Source organism: Triturus cristatus, chromosome 7, assembly GCF_964204655.1.
Source record: "Triturus cristatus chromosome 7, aTriCri1.1, whole genome shotgun sequence".
Classification (NCBI taxonomy): domain Eukaryota; kingdom Metazoa; phylum Chordata; class Amphibia; order Caudata; family Salamandridae; genus Triturus; species Triturus cristatus.
In genome coordinates, this window is record NC_140590.1 from 308,007,403 (window position 1) to 308,021,908 (window position 14,506).

General features: G+C 42.1%; 1 protein-coding gene across 1 annotated transcript in view; it reads left to right on the top strand.

Annotated features, from left to right (window-relative positions):
• Positions 1-14,506, top strand: part of LOC146809528 (immunoglobulin superfamily member 1-like) — a 788,293-nt gene that overhangs the window by 574,653 nt on the left and 199,134 nt on the right. The window lies entirely within an intron of this gene.

Sequence of the window (14,506 nt, forward strand, 5' to 3'; positions counted from 1 at the left end):
GTGAAAACATGTAAAGGGGCAGGTTAGACAGCTCCCAACCACATAGCCTTGATTAAGGTGTCCCAAAAGAACCCCCAAGGCAAAAAATGTAATTTAATTTTTTTTCGAACAAAACGCCGATTACGCTTACCGTACGCGTACGGTAAAAATTAATAAAAAAAAAAACACTATCCACACTTTCCTAACCCTGTTTCCAAAAGATGCCCGCAGGGCACCTTTTGTGCATGGCATATGAACTTCTTGAACATTTAATAGATTACCTTTGATAACGAAGCACATAATATGTCCTCCGCGAGCGGACGGTGCGCGAAGCGCATCGTGCGTACATTGCCCATCCAGCGTAACGTGGGCACGCGCACCGCGTGCCCACCGTGCGTGCACGGCACTAACTGCATAAAGTGGGCGCGCGGTGCGCGAAGCGCACCGCGTGCTCACTGTGCGCGCACGGTGCGCGAAGCGCACCGTGCGCGCACGGAACGAACTGCGTTAAGTGGGCGCACACGCCACGAACGGCGTAAAGTAACTTAGCATTTTAAAAAACGTACAAATTCACTGAAAAAACCATAGGTTTCACACACGTTATAGTTAGGAATTAGCATTTAAAAAACCTTGCAAATTCACTGAAAAAACCATAGGTTTCACACATGTTATAGTTAGCTGGACATTTTACTCATAAAAAACCAATGAAATTCCCCCGTTATAGTTAGTGCAGGCAACTATAACTCACGCGACCGCAATCCTCTGCTGATGACATATGTGTCTTTATGAAAAAAAAATATTTGCAATATATGTATAGCTAAAATTTAATGGAAGAAGACATGGGCAAATAAGTGTCTAAATACAGTATTAGCATCAGCAGAGGATTGCAGTCGCGTGAGTTATAGTTGCCTGCACTAACTATAACGGGGGAATTTCATTGGTTTTTTATGAGTAAAATGTCCAGCTAACTATAACATGTGTGAAACCTATGGTTTTTTCAGTGAATATATATATATATATGGCAGTCGCCAGTAGATAGTTATAGTTAGGACCGTGTTTCCATAGGAAATCCGCAACATTCTATTTGGAATAACTTTGGCGCCGATTGACAAATCCTCGCAAAATTCTCAAAATAGGTGGGGCGCTCCACTCCGCTCCTTCCCTGAAAGTCTCGGGGGGATTTGTCAAGCGGGGGCTGAGAAAAAGGGGGGGTCCCAAAACACTTTTTCCCTATGCATTTTTCCATAGGACCTTTAGTCCGAGCTACAGCCCGAACGGCTGAACAGAATAACTTGAAATTTGGCAGAGAGGTAGCCCTTAGGTCAGGGATGTGCCTTTTGAAGTGTAAATCTGTTCAGTATTTCCTAAGAAAAAAGCATTTAAATCAATATATATATCTATAGGCTCGCTCCGAGCGCGTACCGTAAGCTTACCGTACGCGTACGTGCCGGCCGCGAGCTTAATTCTGATTGGTTGTTAGATCTTAGTAAACATTTGAATTGGTCGAAACCAGGAAGTGTCGGCCGCCATTTTGTCTCTCGCAGTCTGAGGGGGTGAAAAACAAAGGTGGAGAACGTGAAAAGGGGGCAAGGTGGACAGTTCCTGACCCCCTAGCCTTTGTCAGGGGGTCCCAGAAGGACCCCCAAGGGCAAAAATAAATTTAATTTTTTTTTCAAAAAATCGCGGAATGCGCGTAGCGTACGCGCACGGCGTAAACGGAAAAATTCTGCGAACTTCGCGTAACGATTCCGCGACTACGCGTACCGTACGCGCACGGCAAAAAAATTTTTTCAAAAAGGAAAGATTTAAAAAAAAATTTAAAAAATTGTGAGGTAAGGTTGGCTCTTAAAAGAGCCGTTGTGTTAATACAGGGATAGAGGAAAGAAAGAATGGGAATATTATGAACGTCTACAAACGTGCTGGTCTATCTTATTGTTAATAAGGGAAACACTGGTCTCCCCAAAAACAATAAGAGCACAACACGTTGTACACCTCATTGCAACCCTCCCAAATCGAGGGTTAATGTCCAGAGGAGCTGAAGAAGGTGATGCTCCCACCTCAGAGGAAGGGCTCAGCTGAGCTGCCGATGATGTACTCGGCTGAGCTTCTGAGGTTGGGCTCCGGTGACTTACTGAAGAGTTTTCTTCAGTATGTCGAGCAAAGGTCCTGGGATGTTTATCCCTAAGGTGTCTCATCATAGAGTGATTTCCAAAGGAATACTTCTTCCTTGGATTTCCTCTAGATAAAACACGGTCACAAAGTTTGCAAGTGACCAATGGAGCATTGACCTTTTTCTGCCCCTCTGGAAAAGTAAAATACTCCCACACAAAAGAATCCTTTTGTTTCCTCCTTCTCTGTCTGATGATGGTGCTGCTAGGCTCACTCTCAGAAGAGGACTGTTGCTCTGCCATTGTATCTCAATGTCAATTCAGCTCCTTCTCCTAGGGGATCTCAAGCAGTAATGAGGGGAATGGGTGTGGTGTTGAAGTTTCTGGAACTGAAAGTAGTTTCATCCAATGAGAAGTGTTCTTTGTGGATCACATGACCAACCGTGCGCGCTCCGTAAGCTTACGCTACGCGCTCGTAAACAAGTACGCATGCGCAAACGTGACGTTTACGGAGCGCTTACGGAGCGCGTACCTATGACGCACTCGCACATGCGCATTCCACGCACTCGCGTAACCGCGACGTTGGTTCCGCGCAACGCGCATGCGTGTACGCGTACGTCACGTACGTATCACGTAAGCGCACCGTACTTATGATGTACGGAGCGCGTAGCGTCAGCTTACCGTACGCGCACGGCAAAAAATCCATTAATAAAATTTTTTTTTACAAAATTAACCCTTCCATAATGCAGGATATAGTACATATATTATTTTATACATAGGTTGGATATTATTTTTTAACAAAAATCTAAAAAAAACTGAAAAAACCATAGGTTTCACACACGTTATAGTTAGGAATTAGCATTTAAAAAACCTTGCAAATTCACTGAAAAAAACATAGGTTTCACACATGTTATAGTTAGCAGGACATTTCACTCGTGAAAAACCAATGAAATTCCCCCGTTATAGTTAGTGCAGGCAACTATAACTCACGCGACCGCAATCCTCTGCTGATGACGTCAGATATTACATCACTGATGACATATGTGTTTTTCTGAAAAAAAAATATTTGTAATATATGCATAGCTAAAAATTAATGGAAGAAGACATGGGTAAATAAGTGTCTAAATACAGTGATGTAATATCTGACGTCATCAGCAGAGGATTGCGGTCGCGTGAGTTATAGTTGCCTGCACTAACTATAACGGGGGAATTTCATTGGTTTTTCACGAGTGAAATGTCCTGCTAACTATAACATGTGTGAAACCTATGGTTTTTTCAGTGAATATATATACATATATATATATATATATATATATATATATATATATATATATATATATATATATATATATATATATTACCTACTGGCGATAGCCAGTAGGTAGTTATAGTTAGGACCACGTTTCCATAGGAAAACCTCAACATTCTATTTTGAATAACTTTGGCGCCGGTCGACGAATCCTCGCGAATTTCTCAAAATAGGTGGGGCGCTACGCTCCGCTCCTACCCTGAAAGTCTCGGGGGGATTCGTCAAGCGGGGGCTGAGATAAAAGGGGGGTCCCAAAACGCGTTTTTCCCATGCATTTTTCCATAGGACCTTTAGAACGAGCTACAGCCCGAATGGCTGAACAGAATTACTCAAAATTTGGCAGAGAGGTAGTCCCTAGGTCAAGGAAGTGCCTTTTGTAGGTTTGGTGTAAATCTGTTCAGTAGATTCTGAGAAAATAGCCTTTAAATCAATATATATATCTGAGCCAGCTTACGGTACGCTTACCGTACGCTTACGGTAAGCGTACGGTGGCGTGCGCGAGCGCGATTCTGATTGGCTCTTAGATCTTAGTAAACATTCGAATCGGCCGAAACCAGGAAGCGGCGGCCGCCATTTTGTCTCTCGCACTGAGAGAGATTTTTAAAATCGGAAGCCCAAAAACATGTAAAGGGGCTGTTTTGACAACTCCCTCCCACATAGTCATGTGGAGGGAGTCCCCAAACATCCCCCAAGTGCAAAAACGGTTTTATTTTTTTTTCGGAAATTTCGCGGGGTACGCTTACCGTACGCTTACGGTAAGCGTACGGTAAAAAAATAAAAATAAAAAAAACACTATCACACTTACCCCACCCCCTGTGCTTTTGGTGGCCGAAGGCCACCAAATGTGCTGGGCTTATTACAATGGAAAAAAACACTATCCACACTTACCCCACCCCCTGTGCTTTTGGTGGCCGTAGGCCACCAAATGTACAGGGCTTATTATAAGGGAAAAAAACTAGCATTTAAAAAACCTTGCAAATTCACTGAAAAAACCATAGGTTTCACACATGTTATAGTTAGTGGAAATTTTACTGATAAAAAACCAATGAAATTGCCCCGTTATAGTTAGCGCAGGCAACTATAACTCACGCGACCGCAATCCTCTGCTGATGACATATGTGTCTTTATGAAAAAAAAATATTTGTAATATATGTATAGCTAAAAATGTATGGAAGAAGACATGGGCAAATAAGTGTCTAAATACAGTATTAGCATCAGCAGAGGATTGCGGTCGCGTGAGTTATAGTTGCCTGCGCTAACTATAACGGGGCAATTTCATTGGTTTTTTATCAGTAAAATTTCCACTAACTATAACATGTGTGAAACCTATGGTTTTTTCAGTGAATATATATATATATATATATATATATATATATATATATGAAGCAACTCGCAATTTGTCTTTTCCTGGAGGAAAAGTTACTGTAAATCTCGTCATTTTTAACATAGTCATATGTTGCTAATGCGTAAACAAATACAAAGAGGATATACTTGAGAATTCGGAGGCCTAAATGCCACTATTTCTAGAGTTCAGTTTTTTTCAAAACATTTCCCCTATATTTGGTAATTAAATGACAATAAAGAATTTTTTCCCCTGACACATGATTACTACAAATTAGTGCTTACTTAACCGTGTTAGCAGTTAAAAAAACAAATCACAAAATATTTGATCTATATACATTTCCACAATAGTCCATCACTGCAATTAACATAAAGTTAATCAAATAAAGTGCATAAAATGCAACTATATCAAATGGACATAAAGTGACTGATGCTTGTTAGTGCAAATTATGCGAGTTGAGGTAGGGGACATAGACAAATAAAGTGCAGTAAATAATTTGTCATTAATTATTTAAAGAAATGCAATCGTAAGATAATACACTGAAAGATGGCTATGTGACATATTTAAAATGACCAATAAAAAAGACACAAGGTTAATAAAACCTACCCTGCCTTTAAAATCAATCATTAAAAATATATATAATGTTTTTTCTCATACAGAACAAGCCCAAGAACCTTCAAAGTAAAATACATAACAATCCCAGGGAGAGACAACCACCCAGTGTTTTTATTGCCAGATGCACTGTTCAACCTTATAAAAAGGTATAGAGGTCTTCTGTTGCATTAAGCCCCCCCGGCCATTTGGAATCGAATTCTAATATATATTGTGTTTCCAGGCGACGTAGGGTGGCTTCTCTATTCCCTCCCCTTCGTTTCTGGGGAACAGATTCAATTGCAAAGTACCTGAGACTTTTGGGGTTACTTTCATGCATTTTTTCAAAGTGTCTGGCTACTGGGTAATTTTGGTCCTTATTGACAATAGCTCTGATATGCTGCAAGATTCGTTTATGGACCGCCAGTTTGGTACTGCCTATGTATTTTAAGGGACAGTCACATTGTAACACATAGACACAGAAGTCTAGTTTGCACGTCAGGTGTTGCTTGATTTCCCTTGGAATTTCTGAGAAAGCAGTGCAATATGTTTTTGTATTTGTACCAAACTGGCAGGCCTTGCAGGATGAGCATTTAAAAAAACCTTTTCTTACAGGTAGCCATGTCTGTTTTTTAAAACTTTCTTGGCTATTGTCCGTTAACATATTCCCCATGCTTCTGGACTTACGGAAGCTGATTGGAGGATTTGGGGGCATAAGGCAGCCAATCACCGGATCTTCACGAACTAGATGCCAGCTCTTTCTCATGATATTCCTCAATTCTTTTTCTTGTCTAGAATATGTTAAAATAAGATGCACAGGTTCTTTATCAGGATCAGAAACCTCTTTTTTTCTGTATTCTAAAAGCTCTTCCCTGGGTTTTGATTGGGCCTTTTTCTTGGCTGCTTCCAATACCTCATAACTGTACCCTCTTGCTAAAAACCTAGTCATACTTTCCCTTAATTTGTGTTCCGCGTCCTCAGGGTTACTGCAAATACGACGGATGCGGAGCATCTCCCCATACGGTATACTATTTATTAAATGGGGTGGGTGTGAGCTGGAGGCATGAAGAAGTGTATTGCCAGCCGTAGGTTTTCTAAAAAGGGTAGTAGTTAAAATATTGTTGGATATTAAAACCTGTACATCTAAAAATGTCACTGAGTCATCACTGATGTTAGAGGTAAAGGAAAGATTAAAATCATTGCAGTTGATATCTTTGACAAAGTTAATTACACTATCCTTAGTACCTTGCCAAATAATAAAAAGATCATCTATGAAGCGGAACCATAAAATCACATTTTGAGCAAAGACATTACTGTATTGCTGTTTGACCACCAGCTCCTCCCACCAGCCCATAAACAAACAGGCATAGCTGGGGGAGAAGCTGGCCCCCATTGCTACTCCTCGTATTTGTTGATAAAATTGCCCATTATACAAAAAGAAATTATTTTCTAGGCAAAAAGATAGCATATTCAATAACATTCTGGAGTGGTCCGCATATTCCATTTGTCTTGTGCTCAAGTAAAATTCCACTGCTCTTAGTCCATCCTTGTGTTTGATACAAGTGTAGAGGGAACTTACGTCTAATGTGACTAGCAGGTAACTTTCTTTCCATTTCAAGTTATTTATTTTTTTGAGAAAGTCTCCTGTGTCCTGAATATATGATTTTAACTTTTTCATATGATCTTGTAAAAAGTAATCAATATATCGTGATAAGTTCTCAAGAGGGCCATCACAGGCAGCAATAATCGGTCGTCCCGGAGGCTCCGTCAAACTTTTATGCACTTTTGGGATGAAGTAAATGTATGGTATTAATGGATGTTCTTTTTTAATGAACTTGAATTCTTCCCAACTTAAAAGACCCCGGCTTTTCCATGCCAATAGGTCCTTAAACAATATCTCTTGTGCATTTTTGTATTTAAGTGGCGAGCTCTTACTATAGCATGCCACATCGTCCAACTGCCTGTAGGCCTCTTTAAGATATTCAACTGTCGGCCAAAGGACTATGTTCCCTCCTTTATCTGAATTATGGATGACTAGGTCCGCCTTCTGAAGTTTGGAGATCAACTGCATAAATTTTCCTTGTTGATGATAATACTTTCTTTTTCTTACTTTGTTGCTGACATATGTCAATTTCTTTAGTTGTACTGCCACATGTTCACTAAAGGTATCTAAGCCATCATGGGTGGAAATAGGGATGAATTTGGACTTTGGCTTGAAGGGTGTATATGGTTTAATTTGATTCACAAGCGGGAACAGTTCACCTGCTTCCATACTATCCCCCGCTGTTGCAAGATGGTGTATGTCCGAGAACAGGGCCAAGTCAGAGACTTGGAGACCGATGGAATTGGTTGCACTCTGCATTCCATTGTCCATATCCTTTGATGGTTTAATCATATGGAACTTTTTAAGTTTCAGTTTTCTGATAAATAAATACACATCTGCTCTTGTTTGAGTGTATTTGAAGTTGGATTCCGGGCAGAAACTTAAGCCCAGACTTAATAGTTGATTTTCCGCTTTGGTCAGTTCAGTTTGCCCTAAATTGATAATAGTTCTGACCTCCTGGGCTTCGCAATCCTTGGTCTCATTCTCTAATATCTCCGGGCACGCCCGCGGCCTCGTTTCTTTGGCTCGCCGCTGTTTGTTCGCCCTGCGCCTGGCCCGTCTCCTTTGGCATTTTGTGGTGCCATTGTATTTTGAGGTCTTGGCCTCAATGTCTCCCTTCTTCCCTGTTTTAAAATGTCCAGCTCTTCCCCCACCGTCAGCTTAATGCCCATGGTGTTCCTCACACCTTCATTGTCGGATTCACTCTCCAACGCCAAGCTATACGGTGAGGAAGGCTCCATTTGTTCTTTTTGCTTCCCTTTTCCCCCATCCTGTCTTTTGTTGGCAATCGCAACTCGGGCGGGACTCTGAACGAAATAAAGGTGTTCCTAATTATCTTTGCTGCCTCACTTTGTTTTGCATGCCAGTGAACAAGGGCTACGGCTTGAAACGCGTATGGCTTTATGCAAATGGGAAGCTGCCAGAGTTCATAGTGCTTGCTGCTGCTGGAGGTGGAGAGCGGTAACCCTTCCAGGTGCGATATCTCCTTTGGGGACACCCTTGTTGTTTGATATTTTGCGGCTTGTCCGGCCGCGGAGACGTCCCGCCGCTGGATTTTAGCGGATCCTGGTGCTTGCGACTGCAGGCACAGTTCGGGAGTGGAAGGGGCCTCACAACCAGATCACATTGGGAGCAGCACCGTGACCCTCTTGGTAACCTCCACCCAACCGGGTTGACATTTTCGCAAATGTGAGGCAGCAGAGCCACTTGGTGTTACATGGAACGTGAGTCTTAGCAGATGGACTACATCTACCAGAATGCCATGCCTGCTGACGCCCACTTGGGCGGGACTCTGAACGAAATAAAGGTGTTCCTAATTATCTTTGCTGCCTCACTTTGTTTTGCATGCCAGTGAACAAGGGCTACGGCTTGAAACGCGTATGGCTTTATGCAAATGGGAAGCTGCCAGAGTTCATAGTGCTTGCTGCTGCTGGAGGTGGAGAGCGGTAACCCTTCCAGGTGCGATATCTCCTTTGGGGACACCCTTGTTGTTTGATATTTTGCGGCTTGTCCGGCCGCGGAGACGTCCCGCCGCTGGATTTTAGCGGATCCTGGTGCTTGCGACTGCAGGCACGGTTCGGGAGTGGAAGGGGCCTCACAACCAGATCACATTGGGAGCAGCACCGTGACCCTCTTGGTAACCTCCACCCAACCGGGTTGACATTTTCGCAAATGTGAGGCAGCAGAGCCACTTGGTGTTACATGGAACGTGAGTCTTAGCAGATGGACTACATCTACCAGAATGCCATGCCTGCTGACGCCCACTTGGGCGGGACTCTGAACGAAATAAAGGTGTTCCTAATTATCTTTGCTGCCTCACTTTGTTTTGCATGCCAGTGAACAAGGGCTACGGCTTGAAACGCGTATGGCTTTATGCAAATGGGAAGCTGCCAGAGTTCATAGTGCTTGCTGCTGCTGGAGGTGGAGAGCGGTAACCCTTCCAGGTGCGATATCTCCTTTGGGGACACCCTTGTTGTTTGATATATATATATATATATATATATATATATATATATATATATATATATATAAATTGTATTTGAATAAATACTTAGGAAACTATATATTGAGGTGTTATGTTTGTAATAGGGGCATCAAATTGAGTATTCTAAAGCCCAGAAGAAAAACTGAAGTTAGAGTATTTGTTGTATCAAAAATAGAAAAATTACATAAATACGTACATTTCAATCAATATTTAATATATTGTTCAAATAATTAAAGAAAAGAGATATGTTGTCATTACTATATACTGGTGCAACCCTTATATTCATTCATCCGTCCTCATTCATCCTTCATTATGTTTTCCTATATAACATATTTCATTATTACACCTTCATTTTGATAAATTCTCCATATTTTAATATATTATCATTTCATAATTTAGATCTTACATAAGGAACATATTCTTCTATTATTCATACAATGACAATGTATTTTACTTTGATACATTTTCCTATATTCTTAATCATTGTTCAATTAAGTATTCTCTCAAATTGTGAGGCCTGTATGAATGTAATCATTCTTATTCATCATGGCTTTGTGTTTCCATCTCCTACGCGTGTTTCGGCTACCCAGGCTTCATCAGGAAGCCATGTTTAATGGAAAGAATACTATAGTCACTTAATCTTGTCAAGGTGCCAATGAGAGTTCATCTAATATTCATACATGGTTCCAACTGGACAACAATCCCTGATAGGTTGTCAATGAAGGGCTAGGCCAAAGCTCTAGCGAGGGAAATACAGACCGAATCGATTCGTAATGAGGCTCAATGTGATGGCATAAATTACGCTCCTGGAAGTAGAATATAACAGGAGAGCAAGTATTTCTTTCTCACAGTTTATTCATTTACCTAGTTTAAAATGTTCCCGGGTGTTACAACGTCAGGAGCCTCGGACACGATGTAATACCATATTGCACCTCAGACACGCTATTTTAATGGATGAACCGTCTCCTGCAAGAGATGCATTATGGTATTATATCGGGTGCAGTAATAGGAGATAAATATCGGACATTGTTTTTTTGTAAGGAATGTGAGGCAATATTGAGAACAAAGTTCTGAACGCGAAGCAGCATATGGACATCGGCTTCCTATAAACAACGCGAGTTCCTGAACGTTGTGACACCTGAGAGCATTTTAGGCTATGGAAATGAAAAAACTGTGACGAAGAAGAACTTGCTCTACCATTATATGCTACTTCCAGGAGCCTAATTTATGCCATATATTCAGTTCTCCTATGCCTCTTGTTGCTTTCTCCAATTGGACCATTGTCTGTGTGTATCATAGGTTACCCAGGTCCTTAGGGTTAATTTTAGGTTACACCATTGATTTGTGATTCATATTACAAACATAACATCTCGATATATTGTTGCCTAAGTATTTGCTCATTAAAATGCCTGTGTTAGACGTGCAACAACTAACCTAAAAATACAGTTCATAAAATATATCTCTTAAAATATTCCTGTTAGTTAAGCAGTTAAGAATTCCACAAGGAAATGAAGGAAAATTGATGTAGGGATCAAATTATATGCTTAGGTAAAAGAGCTCTCTTCAACCTAAGCAATTGGTTAAAAAAATACAGCTTATAGAAAGTAGCAAAAAACAATGAGCCTCATTTTTAGAAAAATGCTTTCAGGAAAGATGTATTAAAACAAGCATTTGCAATGCAAACGATCTCACATTTGTGGAAGTTAGAGCTATTGGCATTGTAAATGACAATGTTTTTTATGGTTGTTTTTTTCTTTGCTATAAAGTGATCCTATTTGCATAGCGTTATTGCCATTCATATTACCCTGCGGCACTGGAGAACCGGAAAATGAGAAATAGGGGGAGGGTAGGTGGAAAATAAATGACAACAGTGGAAAAGGGATTTTAAAAAAAATAGGGAAAGAGATGCTGTGCTGGGTCAGGGATAATGCATGACAGGAGGTAGCAGATTAGACAGAGAGACAAAGAGAGCGAAAGAAGGTTTAGAGAGATGTGTGCGTGTGTGACAGAAAGAAAGGGATGGTTAGAGAAGAATGGGGCAGGGGAAAAGGAATATGAGAGGGAGTGGGAAACAGAGGGCTGGTGCGAGTTTATGAGGAAGAGTCAGCATTCTTGGCCACAGACTTAAAGGAAATACTTCTGGGTCAGACACAGAAGGTCACAGGCACACATGGCAGGAGCGAGAGGGAGGGAGACAAAGGGAGCGAAAGGAAAATGGGAAGAGAAGCAGGGGGTATAGGGGAGGTGTGAATGGAGAGATGGTGTAAGAGCTGAAACTAAATTATAACCCAAATCTATAGCACTGGAGGGCACTTTAAAACAAGATGGCGGGTGCTGCATGAGGGTGGGGCAATGATATTAAACACACTCGTAACCGTCCTGTAAAATACTCTATTACCGCTTTTTAGAAGTTTTGTGTGTGTCAGTTTTGTGCCAAATAACAGCAAGCATTGACAAATCATGAGCAAAGCGTGGCTAGAAGGAGTGACTACATGAGGGGGAGCAAAGAGGCAGGAACTGAAGATGAGGGAGCAGCAGGCGGATGTGGCGTAACAGCCAGAGTGACCGACCTTGAAACTGGGGAACCAGGTTTGAGTCTCAGCGTCAGCTCAAGAGTCCCGTTATTGTGCGGAAATTATTTTAATCTCCCCGTGCCTCAAAGTTGAATGTGTCCTTCAGTAGTGAAACTGGTAGTCATGAAAGCACTCTGATCCCTTCGGGTCGAGTTTGTGCTATATAATGTGGTTATTTTTTTTTATTTTTTACAGTGGTGTGCAGGGGGTGAGGAGGTGGCTGGTTGGTGGGTCGCATGGGGAGATTAAGTGGCGGTAAAGGTGCAAAAAACAACAAGCTGCGAGAGTAAATTAAAAGCGAGACTGGCTCTATGCGCAGTCAATATTAGACAAAGCAAATGAAAAGCAGTATGGGCTAATAAAATCAATCAGTGAAAGCAAATGAAAAGTGGGTCGGACTAATGAGACAAGCAGCGATGCTCAGAAAGTAACAATTAAAAAAATAGTTATCCCACACAACAGCTAAAGAAGAAAAATGTAAGGAAACTGTACTTGACCGGTGCACCACAGCCTTAAACAGAAGTGAGGTATCGGCTGCTTGCACGACTTAGGAGACAGTAAAGAATAACGACACTGGAGTGAGCCTATGGTAAGAAGCAGGCGGGATCAAAGTTGTTTTGGGGATTACAACAGGTCTTGCAGACAGTGCATGCTCACCCCTAGGCTCGACCTAAAAAGGAGAAAATTCTGCTCACTTGCCGCAGAATTAACTAATTTCGCAGACAGTGTTCTTAGTAAAAAGCTCCCTAATAAAAAGTGTTGAAACTTTAAGGAATGGTTCTTCAGCTGCAGGAGGCTCAGCATAATTCTGGTAAAGAACCACAACATGAAGATGAGTTCCTATAAACCCCTTAATGTTATATAACAGCTTCCTCTGTGTCAGGAAGAATGACTGGAGATATGACTTTCCACATCAGACTCATTGAGCACAGGGAACAGTACTCCAAACCAGCTTGTGCTTACTTCATCTAAGAAAAAAAAAGCTGAAGGTATTTGCAGGCTGTCAGTGCTGTCTGGAGAACGTGTGTGAAGAATCCTCTAAGCAGATGTGAGTATGAGAGCTAACGTACCCTCAGTGGGGGAGGGGGGGGGGGTGAATACAGATTAGTGAATATGGTTCAAAACTCAGAGTGTGCAGCAGCAATAAATCAATGTCTAGCAGAATATTTATTTTTATAACAAAAATAAGTATTGTATTTCAAACTCTGCTCCTTCAAAGGAAAATTCCAACATTCACAGACAACAACACATTTCCCCCTTGAGGTTTGGGCTCTAGTGTTTCATTGGCAAGTCTCTGTCTCACCCATTCCTTGCGATGTGATCAGGGTTGTTCCCCAGTTTCCGTTGCTGCATCCAGGTAAGGCTCACTAGTATAACTCAAGAGTCCACTCTGACTCTCGGATTACAATCAAAAGTGTCTGAGCACCGCAAATCTCTTAGCAGTGACTCCCCTGGTGCCAAGTCAGCCTGTCACAAGTCTTACTCGCTCCAGCAGAGAGGAAGCGTGCAGCTTCTTGGAGGGTGTCCCATCCACGGGCACCCTTAATAACTCTGGTCCTGCTCATGTGAGCCAGCTGCATGCAAGCGTTGCAGCAGCACTCACCAGGTGCAGGCTGTCCTCTGAGTCTACACAGTCATGCTCCAGCAGTGATCAGAGGTGTTTCAGCGTTCCTCCTGCAGAGTAAGTGTCCATGCTTGAGCGGGGGATTGATCTCTCACTGAACCAGAGAGCACCCTTTGAAGTGTACTGGGGGAGCCTCACTCTCCATCCTCCAGTGTGTCCCACCCAGCTCACAGGAATCCACCAATACACAAATCTGTCTTGGGGGATTCCTTTACCTTCCAACTGGGCCACCCAAATTAGAACCCAAGGTCCTCCATGTAATGTACCATTACAGGCACACTTGCAGGCAGTGTACGGACATGGCACACACACTAGACATCACTGTTACCACCATGTATTGTGCCACCATGGACACACATACAGTCAGCACATACATTCACTCTGCGCTCACCACTCAGTATTGTAGCCTTCCTGTGTTGTCACTTGCAAGCACACATGCAGCCAGCACACACATTCACCATGTACTCGCTGCACAACTCTACACCCTTCATGCACTGTACTCCTTGCAGCTACACATACACCAAGTACATGAACTCACCAGGCATGTACTCTATAGCCAGAACCCCCAGTATTTTGCAGCCTTGGATGGCAAGTTTTGCAGCAAAAAAAGCTACATTTGCTATCAATAGCCCCAAAATTTGCAGCATTTGTCTGGCAGACAGTACAAGTGCTAGTAACAAAAATATCACTTGGTCCCTACTGGAGACTCTGACCAGTCACTTTCTGTGACCTGGCAGAAATGTCCAGCAGTGCTGCAGCTCAGAACAAGACGGTATCTGATGCCCGAGAAGGCATTTCTGGATTTGAAAACTGTTCTTTCTGGCATTGGACAGCCTCTATTCCTAAGGTACACAGGGAAGTAGGGGGCAAATGGAATGGCGAGTACACTGGA